This window comes from Pezoporus flaviventris, unplaced genomic scaffold (genome assembly GCF_033815535.1).
Source record: "Pezoporus flaviventris isolate CSIRO_AGI_PZ_B2104156 unplaced genomic scaffold, CSIRO_AGI_Pfla_v1 ptg000015l, whole genome shotgun sequence".
NCBI lineage: Eukaryota > Metazoa > Chordata > Aves > Psittaciformes > Psittacidae > Pezoporus > Pezoporus flaviventris.
In genome coordinates, this window is record NW_026892563.1 from 36870641 (window position 1) to 36892737 (window position 22097).

The 22097-nt window shown below is 43.7% G+C and overlaps 1 long non-coding RNA gene across 1 annotated transcript; it reads right to left on the bottom strand.

The window, feature by feature from the left end:
- Nucleotides 1-6996: 6996 nt before the first annotated feature.
- LOC133269178 (uncharacterized) lies at nt 6997-10061 on the bottom strand. The gene is made up of 3 exons (XR_009743357.1): nt 9969-10061; nt 8702-8775; nt 6997-7329 (listed from the first exon to the last, which is right to left on the bottom strand). It is a non-coding gene; the product is annotated as an uncharacterized LOC133269178 (long non-coding RNA).
- Nucleotides 10062-22097: the final 12036 nt, after the last annotated feature.

The following is a 22097-nucleotide window of genomic DNA, read 5'->3' on the forward strand; positions in this document are numbered from 1 at the left end:
CTGCTTTAAAAACAAAAATGAAGGATGATAGAAGTCTCCCAAATCACTGTGCATGTCTATGACAGGTCCAAAGCATTAATGGTAGCTAGTTTAAATGGGTCCAGGAGTTATCCATCAGAGTAAAGACAGCCAGACTGATCAGACTCAGCCCAAGAGCAACACCAGCTGCTAGTCCTTGGAGTTATGGGACAGGCATCAGAAGACAGAATGGCAGGCAGGAGAAAAATGATGCCCAAAACTAGAGTTCCCATGAATCCCTGTAGTGCCTCAAGCTGCTGCTGTGAAAATTGTATTTTAACCTTTTATTCCAATACAGGAGAGAGACATTTGAAATGGGGAAAGGCAATTTCCATTTTCTCTTAGCCTGAGGACTTAGCCCTTGAGGAAGGCTGCAAGGACCAAGTGTCCCATTCATCTCTTGTTAAAAGCACAGCCCTTATTTTGAAAGCACTTGCCTTCCTTCCACAAGTGATCTTTCACTTCTCCTGTTGACAGGCGTATGTCCAGGCTTTCTCTCCACTGCTGGATGTCTTTCTCCAAACTTATTTCTTTCCAGTGCAGGTCATCATCTAATCTGAGTGGGAAAAGGAAGAATCTCTATGTAAAAGACCTAGAGGAAAGCCAGAGCCTTAATAGAAGAGGAACATTTTGCAAAATGATTTTGCTCTCCTCTGAAGGCCCAGAGCATGAGCTGCACTTGGAAAGGTTCCTGCTGAGGTAGCAGAGACCTTGGAAGCACACAGGACCCAGAGGGAGAAATGAGAGACTAATGTGTTTTAAATTCAGTGACAAGTTCTGTGTAGAAAAACACGACTTCCTTAATAACACTCTTCAACAACCTCCTACTTTTTCCCACCCATTCACTTACCCTTCTTATTTCTTAATGGAAAAATGTATTTCAGCATCATTTCTCAACCACTCAAATTTTACATCCTTCCTTTGTGGTACCCTAACTCGCCTCCAATTCCACTTGTCCAGCTTCGCTACCTCGGCATGAACACTGGTGTACTTGTGCTTTTTTTCACACAACAAGCCCCTTTTTCTTACCACTGCTCCTTCTACCTTCTGTGGCAGCCACTCTGTAGAGATACAGTGGCCTATTTCATACAAACTATCCCCTGTGCCTGAGGCACAGCACCTCCTAGACATTAAACACCTTTCTGCTGTGCAGCAGTCCTGTCCCCAGTGGAAGATTCTTTACAGCCCAGGCCCTAGGTGTATCACTACTTCTGTTTCAGGACATGTTCCTGGAAGTCCTGAAAGTGAAAGTATGGTCTTTCAGTTCCAGTAAGGACGATGTCTGTCCTTGCATATGGACCGGACAGACATTTCGAGCAAGAGAAATACTGATGTCAGGTTCTGGAAGTAATGGTGTGCTGGAAAGAGGACTTGAGGGAGGAACATATTCGTGTGTGCATTCTCCCCCTAACCCCTGAAGACAAAACAGTTGCCAAGCTTTGTGAGAAAATAGAAAACTTCCCAATTTGATAGCTACCCACATTATTCCTGAATTACCATATGCTTTATGCAAGCACAAATTCATACATCAAGAGTAGAAGAAATGCTTATGATTTTGACTGATTACCTAACAATGACCATTGAACTTCAACTAAACATTTCTGTATTGAAGTGCCTGCTTCTGAGCTACAATTAATCTTTCAGACCACAGGCCAGTCTTAATTTGGAAATCTGATACATGGGCAAGTTATCATTTCTCCTGTTGTTCCATCCCAACGGAAAGTTATCCTCACCATTGAATGCTTTACTCCTTGCCCTTCTTTTGCGCAAATCAGGTCTTGTCAGCCTGTTCTCTGCCACAATAACTGAAATCTTCCAAAACAGGTGAGCAGGGCCTATGGTGATGATCCTTCTCAGTCTTCTTTAAAACAGACTGAGTTTCCTAAGTCTTTCATTCTGAGGCAGATTTCCAAACTTTGCATCATTCCAGTGGGCTCCTATCTGAACCCTTTCCAATTTTTCAACAGGCCTTTGATACATATTTTTAACACAGTTAAGTTAATGTTACAAGAGAAATCATCACTTGCTTTACTTTCTAGGCTTTTGTGTGCTTGATTTCTCACCCGTAACATTACACATAACTACATACCATATGCAGCAAAAAAAAACACATCACACAGAAGACTCTTAAAGGTCAGAAACTAAACTAGTAAACATATACTGGCTAAATCAATCAAAGACTGCTAATTATCATATTTTCCTGTTTCCACCTCTGCATACCAGATGCTACAGGAGCTTAAAGTGACTTGCCTAGTTCAGAGAATTGGTCTGATGCTACTATCATTTCTTCCTTTGGAAAACCATTCTGCAAGACTTAAGGGAATTTTTTCATGTGGTTAATTTCAGCCTATTTCTTTTAGAGCCTTAAACCATGCTATGTAAATCTTCTTTCTTCTGCTACATCCTTAAGCAATATAAATTACATCCTATTATTCCTACATCCTTAAGCTAACCTAACTAACATCCCTTTGTTACTCCTACACCCTAAAGCAAGCCTGCATGTCTCTAATTTGTCCAATCCTTTAAAAGCTTGTAAGGAATCTTAATACCCTAGCTGGGTTGGTCAGGTTATACTTGCTTCTTGCTTACTTTCAGTTTCCCTACATCACTATCAATGAAACCTCACAGTTGATTTGTTGCATTTCTTTCATCCCTGGGACTCATCTTGCATTGAGATATCCCAGATCTGTCTGAGTGGAAGCATCATTACTGTCAATCATAGCAGTCCCCATCTTGCCAGTCCAGGATTTGCTACTCTTCTTACGAAGCTCACAATCTCAAGTGATACCTATTTCCATTACACATATATATATATACATACACACACGTACAAATTGATTTTGTCCTGCAAATGCAGTCACTGTTAAATTTCACCCAAACCAGACATGAACTCCTCTTCAAAGAGATGAGAGATTGCTTTATGTTATGAAACACAGTATTAGCATCCCATTATGGTAGGTAGGAGACTGCTGTGAATATTCCTACCAGTTGGTGGGTAAGAACAGTTTCCTTTCTGTGGTCTTAAAAAAGCAGCTATGTTTGTATTAGCTTGAGCGAACACTTCAACAACTACATTTTGACCTCTTAGACTGTCTGACCACCAGAGAAATCAGAGAAATATGAGAGAAGTTATTAGCTCTTGAGCAGCCCAAATGCTAATCTTTGCCATATTGTGCTGTCCCTGTGGACTTGATCATCATTGGCTCCAAAGAGGGACATTTGGACTACTGTATCCACAAATCTTTCTAGCACATGCGTGAAACAATCCTGTATCTTCTCATGTTCTGTTAATAATCTGAATAATATTTGCTTCTTTTATTTGGATGCAGCGTCTGAGTCCTGTCTGGCTGCTGAGCAGACTTCTCCCAGACGACTTTGAAACACATTTGGCAGTTCCTTGCCCATATGTGCTCCCTCAGACATGCCTCCTAAAAATCACACAACTAGACAGTTGCTCAGAAATCAACACGTGTTCCCCTCAGACATGACAGGTACTGTTAGCCTGCGACTTCAGCTATTTTAACACAGTCAGATGCTACAAACATGGGTTTAGTATAAAATAGCATTTAGCTAGCTAGTAATCCTCTATCAGTAATGAGATGGTGATTTTCTCTGTTAGAAAAACTAAGCAGACTATTTCCTAATAGAAAACTGTTGCCTCTGCACCAAGTAAAAGAACAGCAGGGAACATAGTAGGTACGTAGTAGCCCAAGGACCTGTGTTTACTCAGTTTCAGGGCATATGGGAAGGTGATAAATTAGACATAAAGGGTTGAGCTTAATGTTGCAGGAGAGGCATGTTGATCATTTTCTCTCCTACTTCTGCCCCTCCCTTTCAATCCCATCTCCCTCCTCCTATTTTTCTACTGGTGGAGATACATTTCCACAGCATGCAGCCTTTCCTCTCTAATAAACTTTTCCTTCTATCATCAAGATGAAAGCCTTGAAAGGGATGGTATTTATGGAGAACATTCTAACCTTCACAGCATACTTCTCAGGAACTAGCATGCTGCAGGACAGAGAAAGCTTCTGAGTGAAGCTATGTGGTCGCTTTTTAAAACGCACACAATGAAATCCTGGGAGGGCTGGAGCCACAACAGCTTCTAGTCAACCAAACATGACTATCTCTGACTTCCCTCTCAGCATCTGTAATTGTCCTAAGCCGGAGTCCAAGGGAGCAAAAAAAAAACCCAGATGTTAAAACAGCAGTGGATAGCCAGGGAGAGGGGGCAATGCAGGAATGGGAGTAAAGGATTGAGAGAGAGAAAAGGCAAGAGATTTATTCAGCATTTCCTTGTCTGTCTCCTCCACAAACTGAATCACAGAAGCATGAAAGTAGATGTATTGAATCTCAAAGGAAATAAAAGAAGTGGAAAATTAACTACTGATGAAAAAAATAGCTGTGTCCAGGGATTCCTGCATATCAACTCTGAGCTTCCTCTTATCGGCTTAGAATAGAAAAGGCCAGGGGACTGGGGAGGAAAGGTCAAACACTGAGGGGAAAACACAGGCAAGGAAAAAAATGAGAGCTAACATGGAAATCAATGGAAAAGAGCATGATGGAAAAGAGCCGATCCTGTTTCAGACGATTTGCATGCACTGCCCTGAGTGCCATTTCCCAATTGCTGCATCATGACTGGGTGAGGTTGGCTTAAGGCTGAGGCTTAGAAAAGCCACACCACTTTCTGCTTTTCTTTCCACCCCTCTATTTGGCAACAGGTAATAAGAGTGGGCTGGGGAAACCTCAACAACAGCAGCTGCCACCATCTGCACCAGCACATAGTTGAGCCAATTGTGAGCTGCCTCGTGCCAGGTCTGAACCTACCTTAGGAGCTCTTCCCTGCTGGTTCCTAATGGCTTAGACACTGTGCACAAAGTTGGTCTCTTTAATTCTGGCTGGATCCTGGGCCTTGCGTTTTCCTGTATCCTACACTGTTATTCCCTTTTAGTTTTGAATAAGCTTTGACCTTATTTCTCTCCTGGGCCTCCCTATCCACATTGACATAAGTAGCCACCTCAGGTTTCCAGATGATGAGAGATAAAAGGCTGCATATCCACAGCCTTTTATCACATATCTTTCTGATCGTAGGTCCACTGCTATAGTAGCATTGGGAATTGTTAACAAAAGACTGGAATAAGCGTATGTTTTTACTACTGCCCACAGGTAGTCGATACATGGGACCTTAAAGTTTGGCTTCTAGTGTAAGTAAAACTGGTTACCCAAGCATATTCCAAACAAATGGCTCCCCACACAAGCACCCCCTGCCCCCTGTTACACATCAATTATCAACACTGTGCAAAGATATCTCCTTTTCAGATATCTCCACTGAATCCCAAAGCCTGCCTCCCAAAGAACAACTGTAACTCCAAAATAGCCTTCAGCTGGAAAACAAACCAGCTATTCAGATTGCTTCCTCAAATCAGTACAACCAAAGTGACAGAAAAATCAGCTCTTCCAAAGACTGAATATTTGCTCACAATCAGTCAGGGCCAAGGAGGACACACTAAGATGTGACGTACATGGGAATACACTGGTGACATAATTCAGCAATATTAGTTGTACAAATACAGACTAAATGACAACCTCTTACAGAAAGAGTTAAGAGCTTTAGAGAAGAGAATAAAAGCGGGGGAGTGGGAGGGAAGCAGGACAGATGGGTTAACAAACATAATAGGATGTGCATAATTCTCAACTACTTGGGAACAGTAATCACAAATCACCACCTGCCCAGTTACTATCAGATGGCAGGTTTGCCTCTTCACATTCAACAAATCTGTTTCCTGTGCATGCATCACAATCAGACTTGGTGCATTCACTTAAAGTAACTTTCCTTGTCCTACACAGCCAACTCAGGGGGAAAGATCAGGAGTTTACACCTATACAGCAAATTATTTACTATATTTGCATCAGTAAAGGAGCTGAAACAAGGAAGCCTTCAACATTCCAGGGCACCTCATTTTGGCTCACAGAAACTTTTGCTTTATGTGAGGCTTGACTTTAAAACTACAGTTGAGTGCTGCAGAACATGTTTTGAACTGCATCTCGTTCAAGTAGATAGTATTTGCTCTCTTGGTACCAAGAGGAAATAAGTGTGGAATTCTCCAAACTCACTGGAATTGCCATATCACAAACCTGAGCTTATGAAGAGAGTTTGTAACACTTTTGAGCAGAAGAAAAATTTCACTTGTGAGTATCCAAGTGAATTTGGGTTAATTTTGACAGATGCTTGGGGATAAAAAAAACCCTGAGGTGTGGGGAAAGACAAGAGAAAGAAATCTAGGAAGAGTCAATCCAAAATAAAAGAGCAAACCAGCAGAGCCTCAATTAAAACATCAGGCAATGGGAGGCATGGTTGAGTATTCCACTGACAGAGGACCATTTACTGTAGTATATCCCTAAGTGTAACCAAACCTTTAACAGTAGTGTTATGTACTCATAACATAACTGGCTTTCAGGTATCCTCATTCTAAGCTGAGCTTCCCATTGAGCATTAAGGGCACACGTAGGTCTGTGAGATGACGGTTACCCAATTCCTGTGATAAAAAAAGGAAAACATATGTGAGAGGGAAATGTGCAACCTTGGGCGCTTCTCTCATGGGATAGTGACATTGCTGGCTTGTCTTTAAGGAAAACCTTGGGAGGAAATTCTCCTCGGGGGAAAAAAAATACCCAATTATAATGGGAGACTATTTGTCAAGTAGGTAAGAGACTGGAGAAAACGGGACCTGGACGTCAGGAGCTTAACTGGGCACCCTGGAAGGAGGCCAGTCAAGTCCATAGCAAAGAATCCTCATAGCTCAGGCTGACCTAATTTACCTCTCGTCAAGTGTTGCATCTACACCAGCTGAATGATGTACAGAGCAGCAGGCACCAACCCAGGGCCTGCATCCTACATGAGGTGGGCAAAGGATAGCCCATTCAACATGGAAGTGTAGAGTCCTTCCAGCTTTTCCACAGCTTATCGCAAGTTATCTTGCTTCCCTCCTTCCCTTGCTGTCAGCAGGGTTTCTTCTGGCATGGATTTAGCCCTCTCCAATCAACCAGGTGATCAGCACTGCTGTTTAAGCCTTTGCTGGCCAGAGGGATAAAGGAGACATTCTTCAGGCTTGCTTGCTCACTCGCCACTCGACTGTTGCAATTTCTCCTTATCATTGTCCATGAGACCGAGCCCACAGAAGTGAAGAAAGTGGAAGTTATTTTCTCCTGTTGTTTTGAATGCGTGGTAGAGCAGAGCCAGGATTTCATTCTCAGGGCACTGCAGGTTCACAGCCCTTGTGTTGACAGCACAATCGCTTATCTCTCCACAAGGCACTGCATATAAGAAAGAGACACAGCACTGGCCAAGGTTCATTTCTCTTGGCAAAAAGCAGTGGTATCCCAGAGGTGAGCAGCTTCCTGAGCCAGCCCAGTTGGAAACACCAGCTCAGAGGTGAAGCACCATGCTTCTTTGGCAGATTCAGGCTAGAAATGTTCAACAGCAAGGGTAATTACCTTCTGGGACAGCATGCCAAGGCTTGTGGGGAGGCTTCCTTGCAGGGATATCTTTAAATCAAGCCTAGATTATTCTGGCCTGTGGTCCAAATGCAGCACCCAGGACTTGAGGCAGGAATTATCACAGAGCTAACCCATAGCACTGAGGTCAATGAAAACAAAGTCTTCTTTTGCCATTCTTACCAAGCACCCTGTATCAAAGAGCCCCCTAACCTGGGGATCCTCATCACACAATCATCATGATGTGAGAAAGACCATGAGTGTGGGTGATGAATATAGAGGACTATCACCCCACCATGTGTTTTCTGAAGGCTTTCTTTATTGCTCGTTCATGTTTGAGCCAGTAGAGTATCTTAGGCACTCTTATCCTCTCTATTACCTTCCAGCATAATAGAAACCAAAGCAAATTGACTTATCTCAGCTGGTTACCATGCTGAAACTTCTCAGACATTCAGCAGGTGAATCCAATGCCTTAAAGCCCATTACTCAGGAGAAACAAGGTTGTACCCCCTTCTGGATCTAAATGCCTAGGCACCTGAGCAAGTTTAGACCTCTTCTCACCAAGAAAAGCAGGAGGAAAGGAAAGAAAAACAGAGCATCATCAGAGCTCCCCTTCCACCCAAGAACCTGGTTTCCCCACTGGCAAGGTGGGATTTCACAATAGCTTTCCTTTCTTCACAGAGAAGTCTGGTTTCAGGTTTTAATCCTTTGTTACAGAACTGAACATCACCATGCACTGGGAAGTGCTCTGCTACAGAGTGAGAGTTTGGGTGACTACTCTTGGATCATTCACTTATTGTCTACCAATCTTGTTCTACAACTGCATTGCTGCTAGGGAAAGCAAGAGCAGAACAAGATCTGCTGACCCCTGCAGTGCATTCTAGCCCTGTGCTCCACTGTTGTCTGATCCTCAACTTACAGTAGAGCAAAAAGGAAAAAGGAGACTTGCAAACATTTACATCAAATTCCACCTGCTGCCTGGCATTTTTAGGGTAGGAAGGGAAAATCCGGTCCACAAACAAGGGAAAAATAGGATTTGAATCCTAATAGATATACCTGAGTGGCTCTGCAACACACTGCATTATCTCATGCTGCTTGGGTAAGCATGCAATTTGGCACAAACTGGTCCCTTGCTTGGAGGGCTTCCTCACACTCCGAGCATGATCTTTAGGCAAGAAAGGCAGTTAAAGACTTACCTTACAAAGTCCCTGAGGACTGCAATTCTAACTTGTGACGGTCAAACCAGTGTACCCCAGAAATCTCTCACTGGAGTAGCTAGTAAGTATAAAAACAGACAGGAAGTTTATGTCTGTGTTGCCCATGAACTATCCGCAAAAATCAGTGACATAATAAGACACTGCTGCAGCGAAAGTCAGTTGTAGAACACTGAAATTGACTTCACTCACTGCTTCCCCTTGGGTGGCTGAAACCATGGATTTCAACTAAGCTTTGCACTCAGATGACGCTCTTCTGAGGAAGCCCTACAGAGCTGCTGTTATCGCTGTTGTGCTTCCCAGGCAATGGCTCATCCGACTCCTGTATGTTCACAGAACACAAGCATCTACTGCCTTTACCTTTTCCTCCCGCAGAGCACTGCATCTCCTTTCCCCCCCCCATCATTTGCTAGTGGGCTTGATGGGAGGGCTGCATCTTCCTGCCCTCATCTGGCTGCTCTGGGTGGGAAGGAAGCTCACCCAGATGATTTCAGCAGTTCTCATGAGTATTTTATGGTCTTTTACTGATTTACAGCCAGTTCAGCATTCTTGTAAATGGCCATAAATTGGATTGAAGTCATAAATCATAAGCAGACAGAGACACAGTCTCTGAGTCCCAGCTCAGGCTAAACGAGCCTCTATGAATATACGGAAGAAACCTGTTCCCTCAATCAATACACACAGCACAAGCAACAGCAATGCTCCACAGGATCCACTCCCTATTCCTCTTCCATAAGGCTGTAACAGGCTAAAACTGTTTCTTCATACAGATCAGCACAGGGAGATTCCCACCCCATACGCTACTTCTGGGGCGTGATTTCCTCCTTTCTCCAGGGACGACAGCAGAAAGTTGCAGGTTGTTATTCTTCTGAAACATCTGATCCACACAGGGCACTGGGAGCTGAAGTGTCTTGCTTCCATTCCACAGGCAGATGTGTCTTGCTTCCATTCCACAAGCCCAGCACCTAACACTTAGGGTTCTTTTTGTATCTTTCCCTTTTGTTTCCCTAGCTCAGTTTTAGAATCTAGCCTGTAAGCACTTCTGAAAGCATCTGACACAGCTGCTGCAAGCCAGACCCTTCATATTTCTCTAGCTTGACTGCAGCCTGGGAAAGATAAACTGATTCTTTACATCTCCTTAACATAACAACAGAACACTATGCAAGCTCTAAACATTGAAGGGCAGGAAGCACCAGCACAGAGACCCCTGCAGCTCCCCATAACCCTTCCTACAGACACTAAAACACAGCAAGACCCATTGCCTGACCCTGCCAGGCTTTTTGAGGTCCTGGGGGCTGACAGGTGAGTTGCTTTGACACCACTTTCTAGACAGAGCACCTGATGGAGATGACCCTCAACGTCTTCCCTGCAGGCTTAAAGGGCACTTGATGCTTCTAGCATCTAGCAGGTCTTAACACACCTGCAATGAATGGGGTGATTTGCTTACTGAAAGTCATGTGAAAAGCTACTGCAAAAGCATATCCAGTAGTGCCTCCTTAGGAATCACAGCCTCTGTGTTATGATCCTGCAAAGAACTGTGGCATTGTCCAGCTAGTGGCTGCGGATTCAAACCCTGTTCATACAAGCAGTTGAACCCTTCTCATAGAATCATCGAATGGTTAGGTTCAGACTTGGTTATGGGGAGATTTATGTTAGATATAAGGAAGAAATTCTTCCCTGTGAGGGTGGTGAGGCACTGGCACAGGGTGCCCAGGGAAGCTGTGGCTGCCCCATCCCTGGCAGTGTTCAAGGCCAGGTTGGACGGGGCTGGGAGCAACCTGCTCTAGTGGAAGGTGGCCCTGCCTGTGGCAGGGGGGTAGAACTGGATGATCTTTAGGTCCTTTCCAACCCAAACCATCCTGTGATTCTATGTTTATATTTTATTTAACCAGATGTATTGACTTAGACTTATACATACACCCGCTAAATAGAATCATGTGCCTTTCTATATATTCTGTATTGAAATGAAAACCACTGGTCAGTTGCCAGTATGAAGGGAGGATGACCTCACAGAAGAGTACCCTAAAAAAAGACATTTTCTAATAGCCTGGAAGAGGAGATGAACTCCTTGCTTTTTCAGCTTTCTGTTCATTAATCACCTTGCTGTTACTCTGTGCTCCCCCTGTTCACTTGTATCTGCTTCTTTCCCCCTGCCCCTTGTCTTATTTTTACTTGTTTGTGCATTACTGTCATTGTGATAACACCTCAAAGCCCTAGGCTGGACTAGCTCCCTACTGTGCTGAGCACAATACGAAACACAAAGACATTCGTATTTACATGTGGGCAAGGGTGACTGTTTCCAGGGTTCTTTTCAGTTTTATTCCAGTAGCTTTCAGCAGATAGCCCAGACGCTACTTCAAAGGGCTCTGTCCAAAGTGTCTAAAAATAAGCCCCCGGCTGATAGCTGAGAACTTCTTTAGAGGACTTGCATAATATGGGAGGAAAATTTAAAAACTTCAATTTTTTTAAATAAGGATTTTTTAATTTTATTTTTTTGTAAGACAGCAGAACAAAAATCAGAAAACCTCAGGGAGAAAACCCACAGTTGTTCTGCTACAGTAAATAATACTATGACTAATAGCTATGATAATGTCATAATTGACCTGTAGTTGTTTGGCAAGACTCTAAAGAAGAGTCATAGTGATTTGACCATTTATATCAGCATTCAGATTCTTGGAAAAACATGTTCTTTCAAAGCTGCAATTAGCTGGTAATGCTAATACCAAGGTAAAGTATTGCCATTGCATTGATGGTTGAGAGCATTTCAGGAAACTATGAAAGGAACAAAGTATTATTGATTGTTATTATTTCCCATTGGACACTTATCACCATGCCATGATTTCTTTGTTTTGGTTTAATTTTCATTTTTGTCATCCTTTTTCACTCTATACTGCAGGTCTGATCACCTAATCACTTAACTGTATGCTGTACCATGAGTGGGACAGATAGAAAACAAAACAAGCTAACTCAGAATTGATGGCATCAGCACAGTACAGAGTCAGAGCTTATCTTCCTTGTCACGCAGCAGGGATCTGTGACTTGGCCATCAGTCCCAGGGACACATAAATGCAGCTTTGAATCAGTTTAGAGCTCTTGGATCCAGAAGCATGAAAAGCAGCCTGTATCCTTTGGTTCAGGACCTGGGTACAATCAAAACAGCTTTCTTGACTGCCTGGACCAGCAGCTTTCAATGTATTCGAATTCCTTCCATCACAATGCAGATATAGCTTTCCAGATGTCTCTACATGGCCCTTAAATAGGACAATAACAAATAAGAGTGTTCGGCTAAAGGGTGAAGACTCTTCTGACACTGACATCATAGCCATCACCACTGATTCTGAAGAGTTGGTGGGGTGGGAGGCACATATTACCAAAACACTGCCTATATGGTGATGCACTTTGCAGGCATAAGGCAGTGGATCTCAGAAGTACTATCCAGCCGCAGAGGATGTGAAGGCTAAGCCACTTCACCATGGGCCATTTGTCCAAATGTTGCCAGCAAATAAATCCTAACATTTACAGGTGAAGAAAAGTGTACTTTAGTTTTGTGTTTGTTAAGTGGAGTTTTAGTCCATGAGCTACTAAGGGACTTCTATTTTACTACTACTAGACAGAGGAACAGCAAAAGCAGAGGCAAAGGTGTTTGCAGATTCTTTTGGAGTTCATTTTCTGAGCAAGAGAAGACAGGACTAGCAAAGCCACAAGGTGACACCAAATCATTAGGGTCAACTAAAGTAAAAGGACTCAAACAATTCAGGGGTGGTGGTAGTTTCTCCATAAATCTCCTGGCTAGGATGTCACCCTCAGGCTGAATAGAAGCTTGCAATGAATTCTTCTCCTTAGAAATAGTTGCCCTTCACTGGGTGCTGCTGAATCTCTCTTGTCAGAGAAGATTTATTCTTGGGAAATAATTAAAAACCAATTCAGAACGTTCTTCCTTTTGGAATGGAATATATTACATTGATTAGCAGAGAGTGGGGGGTTGGCTTGGGTGGTTTTTTGTTTCCCCCCAAGGACAAGAGACATTTGTGCCTGCCACAAAGTCTTCCTTCACCCCTTGTGACTTTAAATGACAAACATTGTCCATGATGCTCTAAGAGTGCTAAGCGTGGCATCATTTTCAGACACAAAATGTCTCCCTCCCTCTCATTCTCTTGCACATATGGCATCTCAAAAGATAACGACAGACTATAAATTCACACCAAGGTTATGGAGACTTTCAGCAGAGAGAAAGAAAAAGTTGGCTATTTTTTGATGGCCTTTTCTGTGAACTGTGAAGAAAACAAGCAATGCCATCACCAGACTCAGGCAGAAAAACAGCGATATTAGAAAAGTGTTTCCTAGTCTGAAATGTTGCTCACAGCAAAGCACAGTCTAACGCTTTTGTGTTTGTGGGGTGTTGCAGCCTTCCTTTGACTGAGGTTTGTTTAAACCACAGCTCTGTTTTGCTCAAAAGCTTTAAGAAATAATGTTTTTGTGTCTTTTGGATCCAGACATAGCCTTACGTGTCAATATTGGGCTCGGTTCTCTGTTTCTGTCTGCTCGCTGACACCTGCAGAGCTGGCTCAGGCCTATAGGAGGGATCTGTCCATTCTATGCAATGCCACTACACAGTTGCCTGGAAGGAGACCTCAGAATGCTCTGACCCCAGGGCCTCAAAGTCCATATTTCCCAGTGCCTCAAAGTCCACATTTCCAGCTTCTGGTCATCAACTCCCCTGTTCCCCTCTGTTGCAGTGCCTGCAAATGAGAGAGAGAAGCTGTAGCTACTGCAGTGCATTAAAAATATCAATATAAGTGATGCATAGCAGAAAGTTAGGCACAGACACTATAGATGTGTAAAAATGCTGTTGTCCTGCCACTCATATTCTTTATGGCAATCTGGTAAGAGAGAGAAGTTTCAAAGCATCACCAGTGCCCTCTTTAAACATCTGCTCCACCGCAAAACTCAACCAGTATCTGCAGAGCACACTGTAACACTGAGCAGGGCTTCCCTGGGCAGTCAGGGAGTGTGAATGGCAGTACCAGCTCCACACTGTGGGACTGTCAGAGCTGAGGCAGGCTCAGACAACTGGGGGACATGAGAAGGTATCTCTGCTGGCATGCTGGTCCCTGTACTGGGGATGTGCTAGACAGTGAGAATCACCCCCCTGCCCGGCACTTCCCAAAGAGCCATGTTCTGTTTTACTGATGAAGTGCTTTTTGCATGGCAAATGTAGGCAGAGCCGAACAGATTCGATTCTGCAAAAGGCTGTGTTTTGCAGTCCTGTGTTTAATTGGGGTAAATGGAATATGAATGACAAGTGCAGAGTGATGACTTCGATGTGCTATTTGTCTGGTGAGGAATTTGTGAAATATGTGTTTTTCTGTAGAGAGTGCATGGTAGTAAAGAAGGGCCAGAGTCAGCACAACCTCAGAGCGATGGAGAATAAAGCATTCTACTTTTGTGGCCATTGATCTGATGACACTGTGGGTAATGGATGGACAAGGTTAGTCTCAGAATGCCTGATTTTGCTCAAATCATTGCTGGAGTCAGATTTAAGGTTGCTTCACCGTGCAATTCTGCATTTACCATTATTAGAGAGTCCCATACCTTCACACTCACTTTGAATTTCCTATGCTTTTAGTGACTGATGGGTTTGGAAGGTTTTTTTTAGAGAAGCATATCATTCTGGAGAGATGGTTTTAGGTGATTATTTTTGTTTACCTGAACTGTATTAATTTTACCTTGCAGTCTTAGATCCATGTTTTTATATGGAATTGCATTTTGCAGTTAATGTGTTTCAGGTTTTTTGTTTGTTGTTTGGGTAATAAATGATACTGTCTGTTGGGTTAAACTGGGGTTTTTTTAGCACTTATTTTGTGAGAAGTTTTAAATGGAGGCAAGAAGAGATCCCTGATTAGTTAAGCAAACCTAAGTAGCACGAACAGATTCCAGACCTGCTTGGGGCTACACTGCAAGAACAGATGCTCTTGGGGAAATGCCTCCACAGGCAGGGAATGGCATATTTTGTTATGAGGTGCTGTACACTGTGCCTTCATTAAAGGAGCCTTTGAAGAAAGAGCTGTGGCAGGAGAAAGCAGGAGAGTGGTAACCAAACTGATGCTTGCAAAAAGAAACTGAACACTTCACAGCACTTTCGCATTTCCGTATCACCACCTGCCACTGAGGGCATCAGCCCTGGACTGTTAAGTCCACTTGTAGCTTTGAAGTCCCTTTGCATACCTTACTGCTATGTAACTACCAGACAATCCTGTTATTAAAACACTTCTACTTCCAGTTGCAACCTGCCAGAAGATGGTGTCCTATCCTACCAGACACAGGTCTCAGCACAGTGATCCAGGCATTCGTGAGTGATTATTGCAGCTAATATCTACTGAGGAAGCCAAGCATCGTGGAAAATCTCCAGTTGACAAAACATAGTCTCTGGTCTCCCTAGCAACACTGATTACTGTGAGAACATCACCCTGCTGCTCCCTCATTTGTACTGGCCACCATCGAAGACAGAGTCACCTTCAAGGTGTCTGCCCCAATACTCCGTTCCTGTCACAGGTTTTGTCTGAGCTGACGAGGAAATTCACCTTTCTGCGTAACCCCACGGTTACTATGCTGCACATAATCTCTGTGTGTGCTGGAGACAGGATTGTTGTGGGCTTCAAATGCATTCAGTTACTCCCAGGAATAATGAGAGCCACCATGGTACTTTCTGCCCTCTCCATGGAGAAACTCTTTAGCTTTCTATCAATAAGCTTTTTGTACCCACCCACGACACACAATACATCCACACCCCCACTCATTAGCACACACAAAGTCTAAACCAACAATTCACACTATCAACTAATCAGGCACTTCCCCTACAGACGAGGGGAAAAGCAGAAAGATTCTTGTTTTTTATTTCTGTTGTTCTATACTTGGATCACTCTCAGAGACGGTGCCTCTAGCAGTGCCTAAATAAACAAGCAAGCTGCTGTGGTCAGAAGCGTTATATGATCTCTGGCCCACAAGCCACCCAGGGAATTCCTATGAGCACTGGGAGAGATTCCCATGCTACCCTCAGCAGTGCAAGAGAAGATACCTTTGCACAGCACTGCCTGGGGTTGTGAAACCATCTCCCCAAACCAGCTCTCTGTTAAGCTGTCTTAAATCTGTTCACAGATCCTGAGGAATGACCCACAGATCTTCTTTTGAATTTTTAATTAATCCCTTTCTGCTGAGTTCACTCCCATTTTTTTTTTGCTGTGTTTCCATGAACAATCTCACAAATCAGTTCACTGGCAGGGACGTTTGTAGACATGGCAAATTTTAAGTCAGTGTTGCATACTATTTGCAGAAAGTGCATTTTGAATGTGTTAGTACAGGTCTCTTCACTGTCTCCATTAAAAAAACATTTCCACTAGAAGAAAGAAACTCTAAAAGTAGGCTTGTGTTTGTATCCCAAACCCCCCTTGTAGCTAAGGAGAAAACCGATAGCAAGCAAAACCCTTCCACATCTTTCCCTAAGCATGGTATTGACTGCAAAAGTAACTGTGCTGGTTCAGACCACAGGTCCATCTACCAGAGTTTACTGTCTCCTGCAACAGCCACAAGCAGAAATTCAAGGAAAAGTGTGAATGGAGCAACTACTTTCCAAAAGACAAGCATGGCACAGTAGAAACCCATTAGGGACTTTGCTGTTGCAACTGATATCACAGGCAGGTGTTCAAATATTCAGGTAAGTGGGATATTATGATTGATGAGACAAACAGGTTAATTGATTAGTTGATCTCCTCTGAGTCAAGGAATATACACATGCTTTTAACATACAATGATTTTCATGGAGAATATAAAATACTCCATGTGACTCTCAAAAGAAATTCTTTTCAACCGACACTGCAAAACATTTTTGCCTGAAAATCTCTGACTGAACATAAAAATAGTGAGAAAATATTGAACACTGTGGCTTGGGCATGAGCAAACTCTGACCTCAATAGAAGATAACAGCATCTGATGGATTCAAAGCAGGTTCAAATGGAATCTGTGCGCTCTTTATGAAAGAACAAAGGTAATTAGACACAACAAGAAACTCCCACCTGAAGGAGAGGATTAGCCATGCTTGAACGTCTTGAGGTCAACAACAGACCTCATTCAAGGGTTACTTGTTAGCTAAACACATATTATGTTTTAATCAAAGGCAATTTTTGGGGGCTCAGTCCAGGGGTAACTAGGTTAAAATTAGCAGCCTGTGATACTTAGAAGGTCAAACCGGATGATCTAGTAGTCCCTTTAGCCTTCATCTCTGCGAGCCCATGAATATACAATGGGCACATGGATCATTATAAAGAGTGGTGCACAGCTTCAGCCGATATAAATAGACATTTGCACTGATTTGCTCTTGATAAGCATCTGGTCAGGCTTGCTCAGCTGCACACTCTGGCATGCAACGTAGTCAACTTTAAAACTAATAAATGACTGTAGCACATCAGAGCTCGTGGACCAGATGGCGAGAGGGGATTGCAGGAACTTCACCCATGCGTATGGTCCTGACAGGAGTAGTCTCAGTCTCATTCACAAGCTGTTCCACTTGTAAACTGAGGAGAGCAGACTCCCATGGAGGGATGTTGGAAGATGGTCTTCCCCAGGTTGTGTTGAGTGATGCTTTGCCCACAGTTTCTCCTAAAGCTGCCTTCTCACCATGATGCCTGAACCATTTAGTGCCATCCCTGGACATCTCATCTTACATTGCATTTACAATAATTTTTTGTCCTAAGGTTTATAAAATTGAAAGCAACTGTTTCTTACATTCTGCCATCAGGTTAGGGTACTGACAGTGAACATTTCCTTTCCTATTGTCTGAAAGCTAATCTCAAAGGGAAAATTCAAGTTACTCTCAATTTCTGCCTGTTTCTGCTTGTCTCCCCATGTATCACGTTACTAGCATTTTCCTGTTTCTGAAATACTTTTTAAGTATGTGTAGGTTATCATGCTCACAGTAGTTGCTGTTTAACCAATCTCTCCAGACTTTATCCTTTTAATCTTTCTTTCTGAATCAATTCCTCCACTCCCTTGATCATACCAGTTGCTCTCCTTTGAACAGCTCCTGTTTGTCAATAACTCTTCCTAATGACTCATGTGGAACAGGGAATATGTGAAACTTCAAGGAGCAAAAAACACAAGAGCAGCACAGGTTCCAAGTCCTGGATCCCAGGGATTCGTGATTGCAATGTAATAGCAGTCTCCATTGAATTCGTAAGCACTGGTCACAATGTCTGTCATAGAGGCATAGAATCATAGAATGGTTTGGGTTGGAAAGGACCTTAACATCAACTGGCTCCAACCACCCTGCCATGGGTAGGGACATCTCACACTAGATCATGTTGCCCAAGGCTCTGTTCAGCCTGGCCTTGAGCACTGCCAGGGATGGAGCATTCACTACTTCTTTGAGCAGCCTGTTCCAGCACCTCACCACCCTCACAGTAAAGAACTTCTTCCTTATATCCAATCTGAACTTCCCCTGTTTCAGTTTGAACCCATCACCCCTTGTCCTATCACTACAGTCCCTGACGAAGAGTCCCTCTCCAGCATCCTTGTAGGCCCCCTGGCTGCTTCACACAGAGGCTATGGAACAGCCCATGCAAGAAAGCCTGGCAGAGTGATGATGAATGGGCTTAGACTCCCAAGGCCTGGAGGTCGTGTTCTGGCCTTATTATGAGATGTGCCAGAGATATCTGTAGGTACAACAGGCTAGTCAGGTTTGAGAGCAGCCTCAGAGCTTGCATGAAGAAACACTGGTTTCTTGTAGTTGTGTCTCTAAAGCAAATTTACGCATGCATAGGAGAGTGGTGAACAGCCAGATGATGAGGTCATTTACTACAGCCATAAGGTACTTCCATATGATGCATATACATTCTCTCCACAGGTGGGAAGTAATGCTGAGGAGTAACACCATGGATAAAGGGAAAGATATAGTCCTTTAGCGAGGCATTTTCTAAAATATGGAAATCCAGCCCAAATTATAGTAACATAAGAGATTGCAAAGTGCAGCAGGGGAGATATAAAATGGAGATTAAAGAGGGTATAAGGAGCTTTGCTGAACAAATCATACTGTGGCAAACCCATGACCACACTCTGTGGGCACCTGCCTTCCCCCTGGGAACAAAACAGCACTGCTCTGCTGAATAAGACAACAAGAGCTGGTTACAAATGAGATCTCAGGGTAGAGAGCCATCCCACAGAGGCAACCTTCATAACAATGTGCAGGACGTAAGCATGGTGAGCTGTCAGCTGACTCACTCCAGGGAGGCATCTGGGGTACATTGAAGTTTCTTCAGCTATTCCAGTAAAACAGCCTCCTCAGATTGACAGCACTGCAGCTCCATGAGCACAGGGATGTGAGGAAATTCAACTCACAAAGCTTTCTGGTCTCCTCTGTGCCTCCAGCTTCTGCTTAGGGTGATGGTTTCTGCCTACGAAGGAGATGAGAGTGACACAGTAGGGCTGGTGATTGTGATCAGAGGCCAAATGTTGCCTACTTTCCAGTAGTACTGACTTCTTTTTCAGACTTCATGACATGTTAGTGTTGTGAAAGAAGCTTGTTGGAGATAACTTTCATAGAAACAAACTGGGAAGGATAAGAACCAGGAACACATTGCCTTGCACCTGCTGATGTGCAGCAGTTTATCCATCTGCACCAGGGCAACGTGAAACTCACAATCCAAAGCATCTTAGGCATAAGAACCGTGGAGGAGGGTAGCCTCCTGGGGTAGGGCAAACAGCACCTGGGAGATTCCAGGGAGAATAAGGATGAAGGGGTCCTGGTTTGGTGAGATGCAGACACTCAAGATGCTCAGCTTTTCTTGCAAGTCTTCTTCTTCCATGTGTCCGATCCAGGGACTGCTGTAACTTGTTGTGTAACTTGTCTAGGCTTTAATTTAGTTCCTGCACATAGTGGAGAGCTATACATGTCATCCACTGCACAAGCCAACCTCTGAGCCTAACACTAAAGAGCATTATGCTAAGCTGCTGCTGGGCACATGTGCAGCAGCTGTGAGGGTCAGCGGAGAGACCTTCGTGTTTGTAACACCACATGGACATTTTGCAGACCTGATCTTCCCCTCTTATGACAGACACAGCTTGGCCACGTGTTTCTCTGCCTGGGGACTGGGTGAATCACACTTTGAAACTGAAACTACCTCATTACAGCAGGAGAGCTTCCTGTGTGTGCAGGGAGAAGCAAAATACTACCCCCTGCTATGCAGAAATGTACTGTGGAGATGTTGGCTGCTTCTTTCCACTGGCTGAAATCAGCTCTCCCTCTGTGTGTGTTATTTTTTGTGCCCGTCACTAACACTAACTGCCCACCAGTTCTTTCAAAGAAAGCGGTTGGAAGATGCTGCCTTGCAGAGATAGGCACGTGGGTAATGGCCATCAATATTGTCTTTAGGATAGCCTAGCTAACCAGAAGGCTGAAGCAGGAGGGCAGAGGTGCCAACAGCACAACCCGTTTTGGTACCTGAAAACACAGAAGAACCAACACCAGTTAACCAAACCCAACGACTCACTGCCTTAGGCAACTCACCACTTCACCCATGGCTAGAGGGTGCCCAGACACATGGAAGTCAATGTGTTTCTCTTCTCTGGGCTTTTTCACCTGGGGAGGTGAGGAGAAGAGTGAGTAGGGGCTAACCCTTGGATTTCCCAGAGTGCGAAGGGTCAGAGGCATGAGAATATGGCACAGCAGATGAAGATGTGAACTTCCAAGTGGATGATAAGTGGTTTCAAATGCCCGAGGAAGGAGGGTTCAGAGTAGCCAAGCTCTTAGCCAAAGCAGGCAGTGGCTTATTCAAACAGCTTTTTGTACAAATGCCTGTGGGACTGAGGGTCTGGGAGGGGGATGATTATTGTAACTGTGTTTTACAAAGAAGCTAAAGGTGATCTGATTATAAAATGGAGAGCCTTACCTCAGAACGAGGAGAAAACACTGAAAAAAATCATTAAAGATAGAGTTAGAAAGCTTCTAGATGAGTCTAACGTGATAGAGATAAACCTGTCTGCCAGCTTCTGTAAGTATGACTTGTGCTTCTCTAGCCTATTAGGATGCTGGGGAAGAGTTAATGAAATACAGGTCTGAGGAGAAGGGAGGGTGGGGGGAATATAATTTATTTAAACTTTTCAAAAGCCTTTTGATAAATTCTTTCACACGAGGCTATTAAAGAAATTTGTTACCCATAGGGTGGGAAGCAAAGTCCTGACATGGATTAAAACCCAGATAAGAGGTAAGAAACAAAGGAAAGGAATAAGTGTCCAATTCTCCGCATGAAAGGAGGTTAATAGCAAGATGCTCCAGGGATCAGCATCAGGACCAGGGATGTTCAATATGTTTATTAACGATCTAAGAGAAAGAGGAGAACAACAGAGATACAAAATTTTGCTGATGGCACAGTTTACTTCTTGCAGGCAATTTATTGGCTGTGTTTGATTCCCTTCATGTGTTCATGGCTTGTCTATGAATAGATTACTGGTTTTACTAATAGGCCTATAAATATAATTGGAAGTACGGCTCAGTCAGGTGAACAGTACTGAGACTGATTGCAGGAGGAGACCTACAGCTGCTGAAACATCAGCCTGGGATGGATGCAGAATCACAAAGCAAGAAGGTTTCTGCTTTCAGCCCTCCATCAGCTCCGTAAGCGCTGCTTCTTGTAACTGTTGCTTCTTATGTCACTTTCTGTTAGTGCAGAAGGACTGTGTTACAGCAGTGCTAGGACACCCACCCATACCATCATCACAGTGGTTCAGACTTATACTCCTAGGCTTGAAAATTCTATGGATTCTGTGGCCCTTTGCCAGCACCCCCCAGCCATTACCCACATGTATATTTCCTGGGGGAAGCAAGCACTCATGCACACACCTTTAACTGTATTATTTTGCATTGCCATTCTTGATTTGGCAGATCCTTCCTCGTGCAGCCGAGCTTTTTACTGCAACCTTTAGGAATGAAGCACATGCTTCACCACATTACTGTAGTGCTGCCAGAGATGCTCTCCTACAGCTGTGTCCTACAGCCTGCCCCATCCAGATTCACTTTGCACACTGCCTCCACATGCCAGACTTCTTACAGTTCCTATTCACTATTCATCACACTGACTGAAACACTCAGCTCCTAGCAAGGTAGTTATTGTAGGCAAGTTAAAAGTCCTCCTTCACAGTCACTGCTGCCGCATAAGTTTGTTCAACTCGCTGGATTAAAGTCATTAGTGCCAGGCAGGCCTGGAGAAATGCTTTATGTCGTCATTTTCCTCTATAGTATAGCAACCAGTTTTTTACACAGTTGAGGTTGCTACCTCAGAGAACCTCAGCACTTGCTGGAGGCTGCCTGTATTTACATCTTTTGCCAGG